This window comes from Neophocaena asiaeorientalis, unplaced genomic scaffold (assembly GCF_003031525.2).
Source record: "Neophocaena asiaeorientalis asiaeorientalis breed wild unplaced genomic scaffold, Neophocaena_asiaeorientalis_V1.1 scaffold46, whole genome shotgun sequence".
In the NCBI taxonomy this organism is placed as follows: Eukaryota; Metazoa; Chordata; class Mammalia; order Artiodactyla; family Phocoenidae; genus Neophocaena; species Neophocaena asiaeorientalis.
This window is the reverse complement of record NW_020175393.1, coordinates 16,340,910-16,357,033: the sequence shown is the minus strand read 5'-3', so window position 1 is coordinate 16,357,033 and position 16,124 is coordinate 16,340,910. Positions and strand designations below refer to the sequence as shown.

Below are 16,124 nucleotides of genomic sequence, written 5' to 3'. Positions count from 1 at the left end.
ACATTTTTCTTTTGGCTGAGCCATGAGGCTTGCGGGATCTTAGTTCCCTGACCAGGGATCGAACCCGGGCCCCCTGCAGTGGAAGCACGGAGTCCTAACCACTGGATCGCCAGGGAATTCCCCTTAGAACCTTTTGAAAGCATTTGCTGAGTTTACTATGTGCCGTTATTATGTTCAATATTATTCAGATGGAAATTCTGAGCACCTGGAGTTTAATTTGTTTCTGACAGCTCACAAGAAATCCATAAGAAAACCAAGGAGAGAACCCATAGTACACAGAAAACTTAGTCATTACACGGAATGGGGCTTATTTAATGCCCACAAGGTTATCTCTGCTCAGCTGTAACAAAGATACCTGAAAATGAATACAACCCACAGAGAGAATTGAGCTTCCTCTACTAAACCTATTTCTATCCCATGTTCCTTATTTCTGTTCAGTAAATCACTTCAGCCAGGTGCTCAAGTCAGAAACCAGAGATCTATTTTTCCCTCATCTTTACCTGGTGCTCCTCTTTATCTAGTTGCCAGTAATAGTTATTATAGTAACTCAGTATAAGGAGCACTTATTCTACGCTGGGCACCGTTCTAAGTTCTTTGCATGTTATTAACTCACAATCATTCCTCACAACTCTATGACATGGGACTTATTCTTCCTACCTACTGTACAGATGAGGAAAGAAGTTAAGTGCCTTGCCCAAGGTCACCTAGACAGGAAGTAGTGGAGCCAGAATCCAGAACCAGGTAGGCTCACTCCAGAGGCCATGCCCTGAATGTCTACCCTATTCAGGAAGTGCTTTCTGTTCCAATCTCATTTATTGAACATCATTCTAAAATGCATTAGTTCACTTTCCTAAATGTGTAAGTGATAATTTTGATAATTCAGAACTGTCCAGGTCCTTCATCTCCTTCTGGATGTCAGTGGTCATGACGCAGCTTGGATGATGGAGGTACCAATGGTCAAGAAGACTGGATGGTGCCTGTGGTGAACCTAAGGATTTACTGGGAAGTTGTTCTTAAATAAAAGTTCTAACAGGACTTTATTTTCTTGTGTTTTGATGTTTTTGTCTTCAAAGTAGAATATGTCAGTAAATATTAGTTTAATTGAAGACTTTGATTAATCAAAGCTACCCTGAAGTAGATACTCGGTCATTAATATCAACAAGCCACAGCCATTATAAACACCATTAAGAAACAGACAACTTCTCCTTTGAAGTTGTATTGATCTTGGAGGTAAAGTGAGCTGCAAGGCAGAAGGCCCAAATCCTACTCTCCTCAAATTAAATGAATCACATACTTAAAAATAAACCACAATCCTTCTGGCACCAGTAGCGCCATCTGTAAACTTAGAATATTAAAGGCCAACAATTTGATATTTCTGAATTAAAGTTGAAGGGAAAAAAAAAAAAAGAATGTCATTACAAGCCTAAGACAAGATGACTACAGGTCCAAAAAGTGTCACTTCCAAGTTTTAAGCTTATTCAGTGTCTAATAGCCAATTATATAAGCTCACCATCAAGTCAGCATTCAAATAAGATGCTTTTAAACTCCAGAGTGCATTCTCAAGTCCCAGGGTGCCGGTAGAAAACAAAAGACACAGTACCAGCCAGAAGCTATTCCAGCAAGTTCCACAGATCATATGGTCTTGGGAAGAGACAAGCACTTATTGTTACGAGAAAAGTTCAAGGTCAGCACAGTACTTGCAGTTCCACTGCCCCAGTGCTCCCTTCCACAAAGGATTGTAGTATCTACTGAAAAGTTGCAATTATTCCCCAGCTCGCTATTTCAGCCTCACAGGCCACTTATCCACACCAGAGAATTCAAATACTTTGGACGTTCCTGAATGACAACAGCAAATGATGTTTTTTGGCTTATTTTATATGATGTCCTAAAAGATGAAGAAAGTAAAGAATAATAGTAAGCCAGGGGCTTCCCTGGTGGCGCAGTGGTTGAGAGTCCGCCTGCCGATGCAGGGGACGCGTGCCCGGTCCGGGAAGATCCCACATGCCGCGGAGCGGCTGGGCCCGTGAGCCATGGCCGCTGAGCCTGCGCGTGCGGAGCCTGTGCTCCGCAACGGGAGAGGCCACAACGGTGAGAGGCCTGCGTACCGGGGGGAAAAAAAAAAAAAAGTACACACTTAGGAGAGGGATTCTAAATCTAACCTGATTTTTTGAAAAATACCTTTAGAATACTTGGTCAATCTAATGCGTTCTTTGACCTATACGGTTTTCCCCCTCTCCCTTCCTCTGCCCTCACTGTACTGTTGAGATTTCTGAAATGGAAAAAGTACCTCTGCCCGTCCTTGCTGCTAAGTCAGAGCACTCCAAAATGAGCTTTTTCTTGCGAAAAGACTTTTCTTGACGTTTTCTTGTAAAAGAATGTACTGTTGATTAAAACAAGAGAAAACCACACATACGCACACCAGCCTGATCTTAACCTCCCAGACAGCAGCTCGGCATCCTCTGTTAACCATCCTGGAGACAGCCAGGCCTGCAGCAGCCCTTGCAGCTTCTGCCTCTCCAGCTTATCAGAGGGTAACAATTTCTGGTGACTACAGATGGGCCCAAACCATTCCTTACAGCCCTGTACATTATCTATAATATGGTCATAAATACTTATAACATCTTCTGTCAAGGAAGTCCTATTGCTTCACAGGCATTATCTTAATGCCCTCCAAATGTCTTCGAACGGATGTTAGTCAGCTGAGAGTGAGTTAATTATAACCAGGCACTAAATTTCTCCTTGCATCTCATTAAACTACACTGAATCTAAATTCAACTTAATACAACTGCTCTACCAGATTAGGAACTCCTAAAGGACAGGCTTTGGGATCCCATTTCCTTTATATTCCTCTTGGGCATTAAACATTCTGGTTCTCCATAAAAAGGATGGCTTTAATTAGTCTTACTGACTCACCAACCAAATTACAAACCCAATCTACAAACCCACTATGGGTTGGAAAGGAAGAGTCACGACCTCCAATTCCTCCGTGAACCATCAATGTTTAAAACATTTTCCCCATCATCTGCTTTCCAGAAAGGGTTTAGCATGCTTGAGTGGTAACACATCCCCTCCCTTTAATCTGATTGTTGGTGAAAGAGGAGAGAGCTGGTCCCTTGCTGTTAGGGACCCAATGTGACCACAGGCAGAAAGGCTCAAGAGATTTTAGTGTGGGAAGGGCTTTAAAGACCACTTACTTAGAAAAGGGCACAGAGGTGTCAACCCTAGGCCACACTCTTGGTAACTGGCTTCCTGGGGTCCCACACTGAGAGGCATTCAGGCCCCGGCAAGCTCCAGAGAAGATGCTGTGATCAATGTACAAGTCTGCCACCGCTCCTGGGGGACACCAGGCTCAGAAGGGGGCCGTGGCACAAAACCATGTATTTGCCATCCCTGAGCCGACTCTATGATGAAGAGCTAGCAACTCACAGTCTACTATTTTCCTTAGTTTTCAAAAAGTAGAAGTCCCAGCAATCATAAAAAATTATTTCAGGGACCTCCCTGGTGGTCCAGTGGGTAAGACTCTGTGCTCCCAATGCGGGGCCCAGGTTTGATCCCTGGTTGGGAAACTAGATCCCACATGCACGCTCCAACTAAGAAACCCGCATGCTGCAACTAAGAAGTCCACATGCCGCAACTTCAAAAAAAAAAAAAAAAAAGATCCCACGTGCCACAACTAAGACCTGGCGCAGCCAAATAAATAAATAAATAATTTCAAAGATTTGCAACAGCAAAGGTTTAAGGAAAACAGATGTTCCCTGAAAAAGACACAGGCTGAGGTCCTCACGGACCCAGAAATTGTTACTGTCTGATAAAGTGGTCTCATGGTGTTCCCAGAGAGAGTCAAAGGTGGAATTTCTAGGCTCGTCCTCACCTGCACCCTGACAAGGACCACCATTTAGTGCTTCACAGGTGAGAGGATTAAGAAGGGCTGGGTAGTCCTCCAGTGATTTCATGGCTTCTGTGATTGGACTTCATGGGGAAGGGGGTAAGAAAAGAAACTGAGGTTTGAGAATCACTTAAAAGTCAGCGATTCCCAAAGCCAAAGGAAAAGTATTAAACAGAAAAGTCAGTGTGATGCTTGTTTTGATAGGAAAAAATGGAGAGTCAATTTCTTGAACTTGAACTAGCAAAGCTCCTGATCAGTCAATCAATAGTCAATCCACGTGTTTTCTGCTCTGTTCTTAACCCTGATGGGCCAAAAGGGTAGCCACAAGGCAAATGACACGGTTCCTTTCCCCACCAGCTTATATAATCTCTCTCCCTCTCCCCTGAGGTGGGCTTGGACGCCTGAGGCCAGGTCAGATCTCTGGAGAGACAGGTGGCCTCCCAACATCTACTCTGTGTTGTCAGCCAACCGCTCCCAGGTGAGGGGAACGTTTTTGGCAGCAACCGTAGTACAGAGCAGGCAAGATACCTTAAGAAAAGGCCAGGGAGAGGAGGCAGACATGTGATTCTGGAGACAAATAAACACAATTAGCTGTGCTAGAAACGAACTGAAAAGACTCAGTGGGAAGACTATGATTCCTTCTGCCAAGAGAGAAAACCAGAGGAAAATTCATTTTAAAAGAAACCTTTTACTTCCCTTGGCAGCCAGAGCACGACAGTCATATTCTCTGTGAAGTCCTTTTCATTGTGGGTTTCTCCACCCTTTCAAACACTAGCACGATAAGGGTTTGACTGCTTTGTCAGATTTGCTGCCCAAAGGGGATCCATTAATATTTCAGGCCAGTCCTTTCATTCCTTGAGATGACAAGTCTAAGACTTTCACAGCCATTCTAACCCTATGTACCTAAATAGACCCTGCTTGCAGCAATGACTGGGTGGTTGAATTCACAGAAATCAATAGTGTTGTCCCTGGGAGTTTATTTTCCTGCTTCCAGGATCCAATTCCACAGTGTAGGATTAGCTAGAGCAGAGGGGTCTAATGGCTACCTTAACACAATGTGGTGGTTAACAGGACAGGCTTTGGAGTTAGGCAACTTGGGTTTGAATCCTGACTCTGCCTTGGATGACCTTGGGCAAATAATTTAACCTCCTTGTGTTTCACTGTCTTTACCTATAAAATAAGGATAGAGTGGTACCTAATAGGGTTGTTGTCATGTTTAAAGAATTATGATAAAAGAGCCCTCATCTTTTAGAAATGCATTCTGAAATGCTCCCAAATCATGAAATGGTGGCTTGGGTTTGCTTCAAAATCATTTGGAGGTAAGGTGTATGTAGAGAAGTTGGCCATGAGTTGGTAATTGTTGAAGTTGGGGATGGGCACATGGAGGTGTATTCTACTATTCTGTGCACCTCTGTCTGTCTGAAATATTCTATAATAGAAAGTTTAAGAGAGAGAGAAGATAATCCAGGTAAAACTGCTAGCACACAACATGCGCTCAACTAATGCAATCTGTCCTAGATCAGAGAGGGTCTTGAAGCTGTCATTTCTAGGTTCAAAAGGAACCAGGATCACAGCTTGCCTCTCTAGAGACATGAGTTGGCTCTGGGGCCAGCAAGATGGGGGGTCAGGGGGTTGCAACTGAGAACTTCACTGTCACTCTAGGCCATCCATTATTGCCCAATCTTTTCATCATCAAACCTGTTTTTTTTTTGTTGTTTTTTTTTTGCCAAACTGTGAGGCATGTAGGATCTTAGTTCCCTGACCAGAGATGAAACCTGTGCCCCCAGAAGTGGAAGCGCGGGGTCTTAAGACTGGACCACCAGGGAAGTCCCATGAAACCTGTTTTAAAGTGATTATTGTAAGTTCTCCATGCTTTGAAAGTTTTCTAAATCAACATCCATTAAATGATTCATCACCCTGTATCTTTCAGCCAGATACACCTAATCACAGGCCAGAGTTTAGATGAGCTGGCAGGTGGCTCTAAATGAAGCTACTATCACCCCAGCCTAAAGCAAAGGACTTTCAAGTTTTAATGGTCTGTGCAGCTGTTTGACACACATATACAGTATGTGGTTTTGTAGGCATATGAAATCATGAAGATGGGCTCAACGCACTATCCCCAGCCCCTGCCCCCCTGAGCTTATGCTTTCAATAGGTTCAGGGAACCACATATATAAATCTAGTAACTCCGAGCTTCCGGAATCCCTTAAATAGGGTGATGAGCTGGGCAGACAGGAAATCCCACCCTGGACCCATTCCAGGTTACAGATGCATTGTAAGGGAGCCCTTTATTAAACCCAAACTCATCTGCCCCAGGCCCTCTCAGAAATGAGGAATCTATAACCAGCTCTGATACTTACTAACTGTAGTGGCCTTGAGCAAGCCACTTCATTTCTTTTTCTCATTGGTAAACTGGGATCTCTCTCTCCTAAACTTGTTTCCGGGAGTAGAGACAAGGTTAAAAAAAAGAAAAAAAGCACATTGCACAATGCCTGACACACAGGAATTGTTCAATACACAGTAGGTATTTTATGCTTCTGTATGCCTTCATGCACACGTGTGTGTATTATCATTACCCCCTTTGGAATTAGGTCAATATATCTAGACACGATGGTCCTCCAGGCCATAAGACATAACACAGCCACATAATTATAAATAGTTTATTTTTTTTTTCTTTCATGGGACAAAATTGTGCACGTACTTCATGAATTAACCTGAACCTCTTCGCCACAGTGAGATTTGATGAACCAGTTTCTACCTGCCTGAAATGCGGCCCAGTTTCAATGAAATTCTTGGTGCTGTCTGTTTGGGTGACATTCTACCACTGCAGCCAGTTCCAACCCAAGCATTAGCCCATGCATGACACTGACTAATGCGACTTTATAAAGTGCTCAGGCTTCCTGGCAACTCAAGAACACAATATTGATGCCCTTATCTTGCTTAAGTGCAGGAGTAGAAAAGCTAAGATGAGACTCCTGGAATGAATTCTTTGGATGGAGTGAAATACACCAGGGAGAATATAAATTTCCTAATTCAAGAGCCACTACACTCATCATTGGATTTTACATCCTCCTCCTTTTTCTTCTATATTTTATACAACCAATTTGAGTCTAAAAGGAAAATGAGAAGATAGTTTTCACCAACAAAGTCTCATTTCTCACAAAAGTACGATCTACAGGCAATATGCAGCAGAGTATGTGTATTTTCATTCCATCTTCAAGTGGTTTGGGTAAGGGTAGCCCTTCTCCAGTTTCTAGACTATAACTTATCTTGAACCTCTTGGGAAATTCTCTCAGACTCCAAAGAGCAGGTGCAAGAATAGGGCAAATACATAGTTTCAAGCTACTGGTGAAAAGCAACAAATTATCTATTCCTTAAGAATTGAGGTGTTTTTTTTTTTCTTCTTTGCTTTTCTTAATCTTGGACTACATCACCCTAAGATGCCCTTAATGCTAGTGTCTCAAGACCAACAAAAGCCTCTTAAATCAATAACCCTAGCTCTGATCTCCTTTAGGTTCTTACAGTCCCAGGAACCAGCTCAGCCTGGAAAGGGAGGAGAGCTCGGTTCTTCTCTGGGTGTGTTCGTCTCGAAATCTTGAAGTCTCCCGTTACCTCTATCATAGACTAACATTTATTATAATTATTATTAATTCACTCATTCAACAAGCCCTGCTCTGCTATAGTATGGAGTCTTCGTCACATAAGACAACAGGGTCAGTTTATGAGCAATCTAGATGGTTTGGAGCTTGTACCCTGCCAGACACGCTGAGGACGAAAGACTTCCCTAAGCCCCAGGCTTAACTCAACCTGATTGTCCAACCCAGGTGACTTCCAGCAGAGGGCGGTTCCCCACCTTTGGGGAAGTGGGGTTCTGAATGTCATGGATATTGACATGGATAACATGAGGTCTTTTTTTTCTTTTTTAATTAATTATTTTTTAAACATCTTTATTGGAGTATAACTGCTTTACAATGGTGTGTTAGTTTCTGCTTTATAACAAAGTGAATCAGCTATACATGTACATATATCCCCATAACATGAGGTCTTATTCTTCCACTCTAAGCTCCTGAGTACAGCCAACCAGCACCTTCTACTTACACATGGCCTGAGCTTCGCTTCAGCTCTGTGCACAGGTATGAAAAAGCCTTGAGGAATCCTTTCCCCACCTACCTCTGAAGCAAAACATCCTCCCTACAACTCAACTCCAAACTGTCACCTCTGTAGGGGCAGGGACTGCATTTGGGTTCAACATTCCATCTTTACCCCGTGTTCAGCATAGACCCTGGCCCTGGTAAGCCCTTAATACTGATGAATGAATGAACAAACAAACGCATGAACGAACAAGATATCCTTTGCTTCTCAGACCACTTCCCAGAAGTCCATCAAATCTCACTCCACAGGGTCACTGTTCAGGTTCCTTCTCAGCCAGGACTACCCAGGCCACACATAAGGTTGGCACTCCTAACCCCCAGGTTGCTCAAGGGTCAACTGTACATTTCCTGACATCAGTAGATGTTCAGTCAATAGTTATTATTTTGATGTATTATTTGAAGTTGCATCAAGTTCATGCTCCATCTACATCAGAAGAGACAGAAAGGTGTGGTGGATGGAGCCCTGTAGCAGTAATCGGAAGCTACTCAACCTGGCTTTGAGTCCCTCTTTTTGCCCTTTTCTCACTGTGACTTTGACAAATTTCTTACCATCTCCAGCCCCAAGTTTCCTTCATCTGTTAAAAAAAAATCAATATGCTATCTGCCTTCCATGCCTCACAGGGTGGTTGCAAAAGTTGTATTTGACAAGGTATATAAAAGCACTTCGAAAACCGTCCAGCAGGGCTTCCCTGGTGGCGCAGTGGTTGAGAATCCATTTGCCAATGCAGCAGTCACGCGTTAGAGCCCTGGTCTGGGAAGATCCCACATGCCACGGAGCAACTAAGTCCATGTGCCACAACTACTGAGCCTGCGCTCTAAAGCCTGCGAGCCACGACTACTGAGCCCACGTGCCACAACTACTGAGGCCCACACGCCTAGAGCTGGTGCTCCAAAACAAGAGAAGCCACGGGAATAAGAAGCTCGCAACGAAGAGTAGCCCCCGCTAGCTGAAACTAGAGAAAGCCCGCATGTAGCAACAAAGACCCAACACAGCCAAAGATAAATAAATAAATAAATTTATAGAAAAAGAAAAATGAAACCTGACTTGGTTCTGTACACAATGGGTTCAAAAGCCAAAGCTGTCTATTTAAAGCATAGTCCCTGGATTTACCAACCAGACATAATACTAAGAGTTACCATTCACGGGGCACCTCTGTGAGCTAAGTACTTTATATACACTATCTCACCTATTCCACAATAGCACTTCAGACTTGCATTTTATAGACACTCAGGTTAAGGAACTCACTCAGGGTTGTTCCAGGATGCTAACACAGGTTGGTCCCCACTCCAGGTCCCTTGCTCTAGTCTAGGGTCTCTCAGTGCTACTGACATTTGGGGCTGGAAAATTCTTTGTTTTAAGGGGATGTCCTGTGAATTATACTATACCTAGCAGAATCTCTGGCCTCTACCCATTAGATGTCAATAACATCTCTCCTCTTCCCACCTGTGAAAATCAAAAACATCTCCAGATATTGCCAAATGTCCTGGTGGGTTGGGGGGCGGGCGGATGCAAAAACACAGCCCCTGCTCTTTATTAAGAACCACTGCTCTAGTCTAAACCACGCTGCTGTATTGTTTTCTGGGTGTAAACCACCATTCAGAAGAGAGATAGAGCAGGGGCCAAACACTGCTATGGAGGTGATAATCAGAACACTCTGGGAAAGTATGGAACAACAATAATAGCCCCCTATCCTATGGTTATACAGTGATCCCTCAGTATCTGTGGGGGATTGGTTCCAGGACCCTCCTCAGATACCAAAATCTGTGGATGCTCAAGTCCATTATATACAATGGCATAGTATTTGCATGTAACCAACCCACATTCTCCCATATACTTTAAAACATCTCTAGATTACTTATAACACCTAATACAATGTAAATGTTATGAAAATAACTGTAAATACAATGTAGATGCTATGTAAAGTAAATGCTACATAAGTAGTTGCCTGCGCATGGCAAATTCAAGTTTTGTTTTTTGGAATTCTCTGGAATTTTTTTCCTAAATATTTTCTGATGTTTATTTCAATTCACAGTTTAAGGCAAGACAAGAAAATTTTAAACATGAAATTTTCCTCTGCCCTTTGGCCTCCTCCCTCCCCTCCACCATTCACTGTGCATCTGCATTCTGCATTAGCTAGACTCCCCAATGGCAGAAACACCTGCTCAACCATAAATGCCAGTTGTTCTTTGGATGTCAGCCATGTAACGCCTTAGAAGATAACATTCCTTTGTCAATCCTTAAGGGGTCACAGTGACCCACCACTCACCTTGTACCTGCAGATGTCTTTAGTGAACTTTACATACAATAACAATATGTCATTGCCCTTAAAGACAGCTATTGATGCAGAGCAGACTGGCAGACTGGTCAGATGACCTGGGGAGATACTGGGCCACACCTAATGAAAGCTCTTCACTTAAATACCTGCTTCTGACCTTGTGAATGCTACCAGCTATATTACTTGTATTCTGCCTGTTGTACAAGATGAGTGTTTCTTGCATCATCAAATGTGTGACTGAGCCGCCAATAAAATTAATGATGATTAGTCGACTTGAAACGACTGATCAAAGATATAGTTCTACAAAATCAATGATTATAATAGTGTAACTCTAGATGTGGGAAGAAGCAACAAGAGGGAACCTTTTCCTGGACCATAACGGAATGTAAGACAGGTGATCCACCAGTGGCTTTTGGCCACTGGTAACAGGGCCTAGTCCAGTAATAGCACGTTGAGTGGCTTATCAACCAAATCCTCGCCTGACCTGGGAATGAGCATTCCTAGAGCTGTCGGACAAAGTGCTCACGAAATGCCTCCTAAACCTTGGTCAAAATTAAGACTAAAAGGGAAGGGAGTGTAAGATGAAGAATGCTGCCCACCGTCCATTTCTACAAGGAACAAGTCATTGGCCACTGCAGTCGCTGACCTATGCAGAACACCCTGAAAGGAATTCAGGGCGAAGGTCAGGATGAAGTCTTTTGTGCTGAGGGAAAACTGACAGAACCGGCCCTCAGGTAGTTAGATATTTTCGGGAGAAGATTTTATGAATCCAGTGTTTTGCATCTTCCCATACTTAGAGGAGCACTAAAACCATTAACCAAGGTACCTGTTCCTCACAAATAGCAGTCACCTCTACCAAGATGCGTGCGTGGTTGCACGTACCCCCTTCTCCAAAATCCCATCTATACTGGCCTCCCCCTTTACCTCTTCAGAACAGTCCTCAGAGCTCTCTAAGAGACTGTCCCCTGGGTTATAATCCTCAGGTTGGCTCAAATAAAGATTTTCCATTTCTTTCTCAGATTGACTATGGATTAATATTTTTTTAACATCTTTATTGGAATATAATTGCTTTACAATGGTGTGTTAGTTTCTGCTTTATAACAAAGTGAATCAGTTTACATATACATATATCCCCGACTATGGATTAATTCTTTTGACATTTCCATCCACAGTTGGTTGAATCTGAGGATGCAGAGTGCCCCCCCCATCCAGCCCCCACAGGGTAGGCAGACTGTGTATCACTTTACAATTCACTAAATACTTTTAGAGCCCTTATCTCCTTTTATGGCATGTGAGTGCATAGCAGGATCTAATCCACGTCAAAAAATATGAACACTATTGAGAGATCTATATATTTAACCTTCTCCAAGAAATTGAGGGAAAAGAACATGCAGTGAAATCCATATTAATCCTTTGCCCTATAAGCCATTAGGAGAAAAAATACTCTTGCTAATGCATTGTCCTAAAAGAGCACATTACGTGAACTTCTGGAGGAAGAAATCTGTTTCTTATATCTCTGTCTCCTGAACAAACTTCGCTGAAACGCAGAGAACTCTCACTAAATGTCGAACATTCCATGAAATCTCTATTTCATAGTAACCCCGGACCATTGGATTAAAAATTATGATAAAATTATTTGTATGCAAATATTTTTAATAAAATTCATAAATCTGCAAAAGATTAAAGTCGATATTTATGGAAGAGCTGAGAACATAGTGCCAGGTTCTTCCTCCCTATCATTTAATAAAAGCAGAACAAAACTCGTTTAACTGAAACAAATGTTCCCCAGAATCATCCCTTTCAATATATGCCAAGAAAACTATAGCTACGTCGTTAGAATAATATTTTATTGGATCAAGGGAAAAAATTGTAGGAGAAGCTTTTAAACAATTTTCCTTCAGCTTTTGACCAAACTCTTATACCTAACACACAATCAAAACAGGACTGTTCGTTTTTTAAAATATCAGAATTCAAAATAAAGTAGCTAGCTCTGGTTGCAGTAAAGGCGACTCTTTAAAAACTCCTGAGAGGCTAGGAGAGTAAAAACCAGGTGTTCTCACTGACATGTTGATTTGCAAAGCCCAGCCAAAGGGAATGTCATTACTTGGAAATGATAAATTTCTACATGGCTTAAAAGGAATTTTAATACAAAACTATCAATAAGCACTATTAATAACACAAAGAGCAAGACTTTATGTATGGGGCACTGATCTCAGGGCTCTATATGCATAATCTTATTTCATCTTCATCACAGTCCCATGAGGTACCTACTCACTATATCTTCATTTTAGGGTAGAAAAACTGAGGCCAAAAGAGATGGATAACTTGTCCAAGATCACAGCTAAATCAAGATTCAAGCCATGGCTATATGAAGCTTTGGGTTAACAACCTGAAAAAAAATTGGGAATTTATGGAACCAATGGCAGAAAAAGGATATGTTAATTTTTCACACTGTGTGCTATGGAATTACAAAACTGAAATGGATTTTCAGAAATCATTCTCTTCCGCTTGATTCTATATAGATTCTTTCACATAAAAACTCAGGTACCAGGCATTAATGACCCATGGGGTAAGTGACTTTCTGACTACATTTTTTTCTGAAAAAACAAGTCTTTTTGTTCATCTTGCTTTCTGTAAAAATGCAAAGGGATGGAAACTGCCTGGTAAAGAGTACATGGAAGGGGAAAAGAAAGGCTTATTTTCTCCAGCCCAATAAGCCATAAGGTATAGCAAGGTACTATAGGGCCAGTTTTTTACACACGTGCCAGAGCACGAACATCCAAATGAAGGTTGCATTTCACAGCAACTACTTTACAATCCTAAACACATACATATACTCTTTACTGGATGACCCCTGTAGACCTGCTAGTCCTTCAAGAAGACTTTCATTACCTTAATGGACACACTTCCTATTACAACCTCGATTCTCCACCACAGTTGGCTCCACACAGGGCTTGGCTGTTTCCCAGCTTCAGAAGGTTTGCCATCACAGAGGCAATTCAGTCACCGTGTTGCCAGCTCTGAAGGCAACTCCAAAGCAGGAGCTCCAAAATTATTCTCAGCAATGACAGCATCACTAGAATTAGCACACAGCTGGCCAAGCCGAGGCTTCTGAAGGGGAGAAACATGCATTTATTTGAATGTATAAATACTGGCGTATTTATCCTAACGTTTGGGTAAAGAATTGGAAGAATCAGCTAGCTCTACGTCCAAGTGGATAAATATGCCAGCGCAATAATAATAATGCAGATTTTGGTTCAAGGTTCTGACCACCCACTGGTGAAAATAAAAGAAAAGCTTCTCCTGAAATGATACCTGTGAAATGAATAGATCACTCTTCCACTAACTTGCATAATTACTGAAGAGCTTTCCTTTTCATGAAGGGGGGAAAAAAAAAGGGCCCAACATATGCTAGTTGCCAAAAATATTTGGTCCTCCCAGGAAGCTCAAATCTCAGTGTGCATCAGAAGATGGACCTGTATCTACAGCAGAAAAGAAAGGGAATGGGAGGCATCTCTCACCCACTGCCCCTTAAAGCCTAGGAACCTTCTAAGGGAGAAATCCACTTAACAGGATTCCCAGGGCCCTGGGTCTTCCAGAATTAGCTGTTATATCAAATAATTAAACTAATTACAACACATAATTAACCATACAGGATATGTTAATATGTCAATATTATTTAACTAATTAAAGGAAGCCAGGCACCCAAGACAAACAACAGAAAAAAACAAACCAGACAGGGTACGGGTCATTTGTTTATCTTCAGAAAGACTCTAGAATGTCCATCCACTGAGGTCCTAAGCTGCCTAGTGCCCTGCTGGGTGACTTGTTCAAGGGTGTAGCAGCTCAGGGGTGGGTATAGGCTGTGCACATCCTAAGAGGGCAGTCAAGGGCAGTCCACCTTCCATGCAGGTAACTCCTATTAACTCCAGTAAAGGGAGCCCTCGCCAAAAGAAACAATCCAACACTGTACAGCACTCCTCGTGTTTACTCGGCTGTGGAATGCAATGCATTTGTGGGCGGTTCGGGTGTGCATGTGTGCAGGAGAGCGCCTTCCTGATTTTCTTCCAGTTTTTACTCAGAAACTGCCTCTCAAGAGTACAGGAGAGGGGGCAGCAAGTAGCACATGTGAGTCTAAAAATTACACACACACACGTAGAGCTTACCTGTACATTTGAAAACTCACTCCAGAACTGTTCTTTTAAGCCCATACTCTTCTCATCGGATCCCTGGGCAAAATCACTTCTAACCCAGCTCAGAAATACGAGGTGCAACCAAAAGCCCGTCCGGCCCGCGGGTCTCCCTTTTGTGAGTCTGTGCCTGAGGGCCCACAGACGCACAGGGCGCTGCGGTGCCCGCGTGGGGTCAGCGAGGTTCGCCCCTCCCTGGTCCCCCCGCCCAAGGTCCCAACACTCCCCGAGCTCGCTTGGTGCGGGGTCCCAACCTGTCCCCGTCTGGAGTGGCCCGTCTTGCTCTCTCGAGTGGGTGCCCTCTCGAGATTGCCATGACCCCATTCCACCAAGGGGATTGCGTCCCCTAGGCCGAGATGTTTCCTGAGTCCCCGACGCACCCCTCAGCCCGCCACCTCGGACCTCCGCCGCGGCGTTCCGGCCCTCCAACCCCCCCTATCCTCCAGAACAGAACCCCAGGCTCCCCGCACGACTCCGCTTCCCGCGCCCGCCCTCTCGGAGAAGCCCCCTCCATCTTTCCCCGGAGAAGCCACTCGCCTCGCCCCACCCTACGCTTTCCGGGGCTCCCCTCCCGCCCCGCCCGCCTCGGGCTTCCTCTCTCCGCACTCCCTTCCCGGGTTCTGCTCCCCTCCGCCCGGAGGAGGGCGCCCCAAGAATGCCGACAGGGCACCCCTCATTCCTCAACCCTCCGGACCTCTCCAACGTCAGGATCCTGACCGCTCAGTCCTCCAGGCTCGGGCTTTGGGACGCCCCAACTTCGCCTTCCTGACCCGCCGCCTCGCCCTCAGGGCTCCCGGACTCCCCAACCCCGGGGCACTGACTCCCCGCCCCCGGGCTCGGGTTTCTCCACATCGCGACGCTCCTCCGGGCTGGGGTCTGGGGCTCCCCAACGTCGCGAGCCTGACATCCCCGAGCTTGCGCCCGGGGTCTCCCCATAGCCCCGTCCTGACGCGCCTCCCGCCCCGCTCCGCGCCGCCCGCCCCGGGACTCACCGGCAGCGGCGGCCGAGCCCGTGCACTCAGCCCAGCCCGCACTCCCGGCCCGGGGTCCCGGCTCTCAGCTTCCTGCAGGCTGCAGAGACTGAGGCCAGCGCTTCTCAGTGGAGCAGCAGGGAAGAGGGGACCGCGGGGGGCGGGCTCCGCCCGGCTCCGCCCCTTCCCGACCCGGGGGCGGGATGCGCAGACCCGCGCGCCCACGGCCGCCGCGGGTGCAGCCCGCGAGGAAGTTGACTTACGCCTCTTCCTTCCAGCCCGGTGTTAGATCCGCGCAGCCCCCTTAAAGGCCCAAGGGGACGGGAGAAAAAGAGACTAGTCTACCGCTGTCCTGTTCTTTCCGAGACCCATCCCAGGGGGGCACTGCCGAAGTCTTTCGGGAGGGGGAACAAACAACAAACTTCATCTTTTATCTTAAGACTGAATTCAATCTACTCTCACCACCCGAATCTGCACATTAAGGGTCATTCTGCCTATGAAATCATGTTTTGACACACCCAGGAGGGCTATTGCAGGCACACTTTCACACCCCTGAGATACACCCTCGAAGGACTTATGCACCACAGGAACACACCTCTTATACTGACATGCTAGCACCCACTTCTATACTCCTGTCTCTTCTAGCGGGT

At 44.8% G+C, this 16,124-nt stretch overlaps 1 protein-coding gene across 3 annotated transcripts in view; it reads right to left on the bottom strand.

The window, feature by feature from the left end:
• Positions 1–15,640, bottom strand: part of PAQR8 (progestin and adipoQ receptor family member 8) — a 35,960-nt gene extending 20,320 nt beyond the window's left edge. The window contains exons 1-2 of one of the 3 annotated variants that reach the window (XM_024765986.1): positions 15,496–15,640; positions 13,206–13,424 (exon numbers count right to left, since the gene is read on the bottom strand). The gene's annotated coding sequence lies outside the window, so the exon portion shown is untranslated. Of the gene's footprint in view, positions 1–13,205; positions 13,425–14,479; positions 14,932–15,495 lie in introns of those variants that run through there. The other 2 variants (XM_024765987.1, XM_024765985.1) reach the window with 2 other exon arrangements.
• Positions 15,641–16,124: the final 484 nt, after the last annotated feature.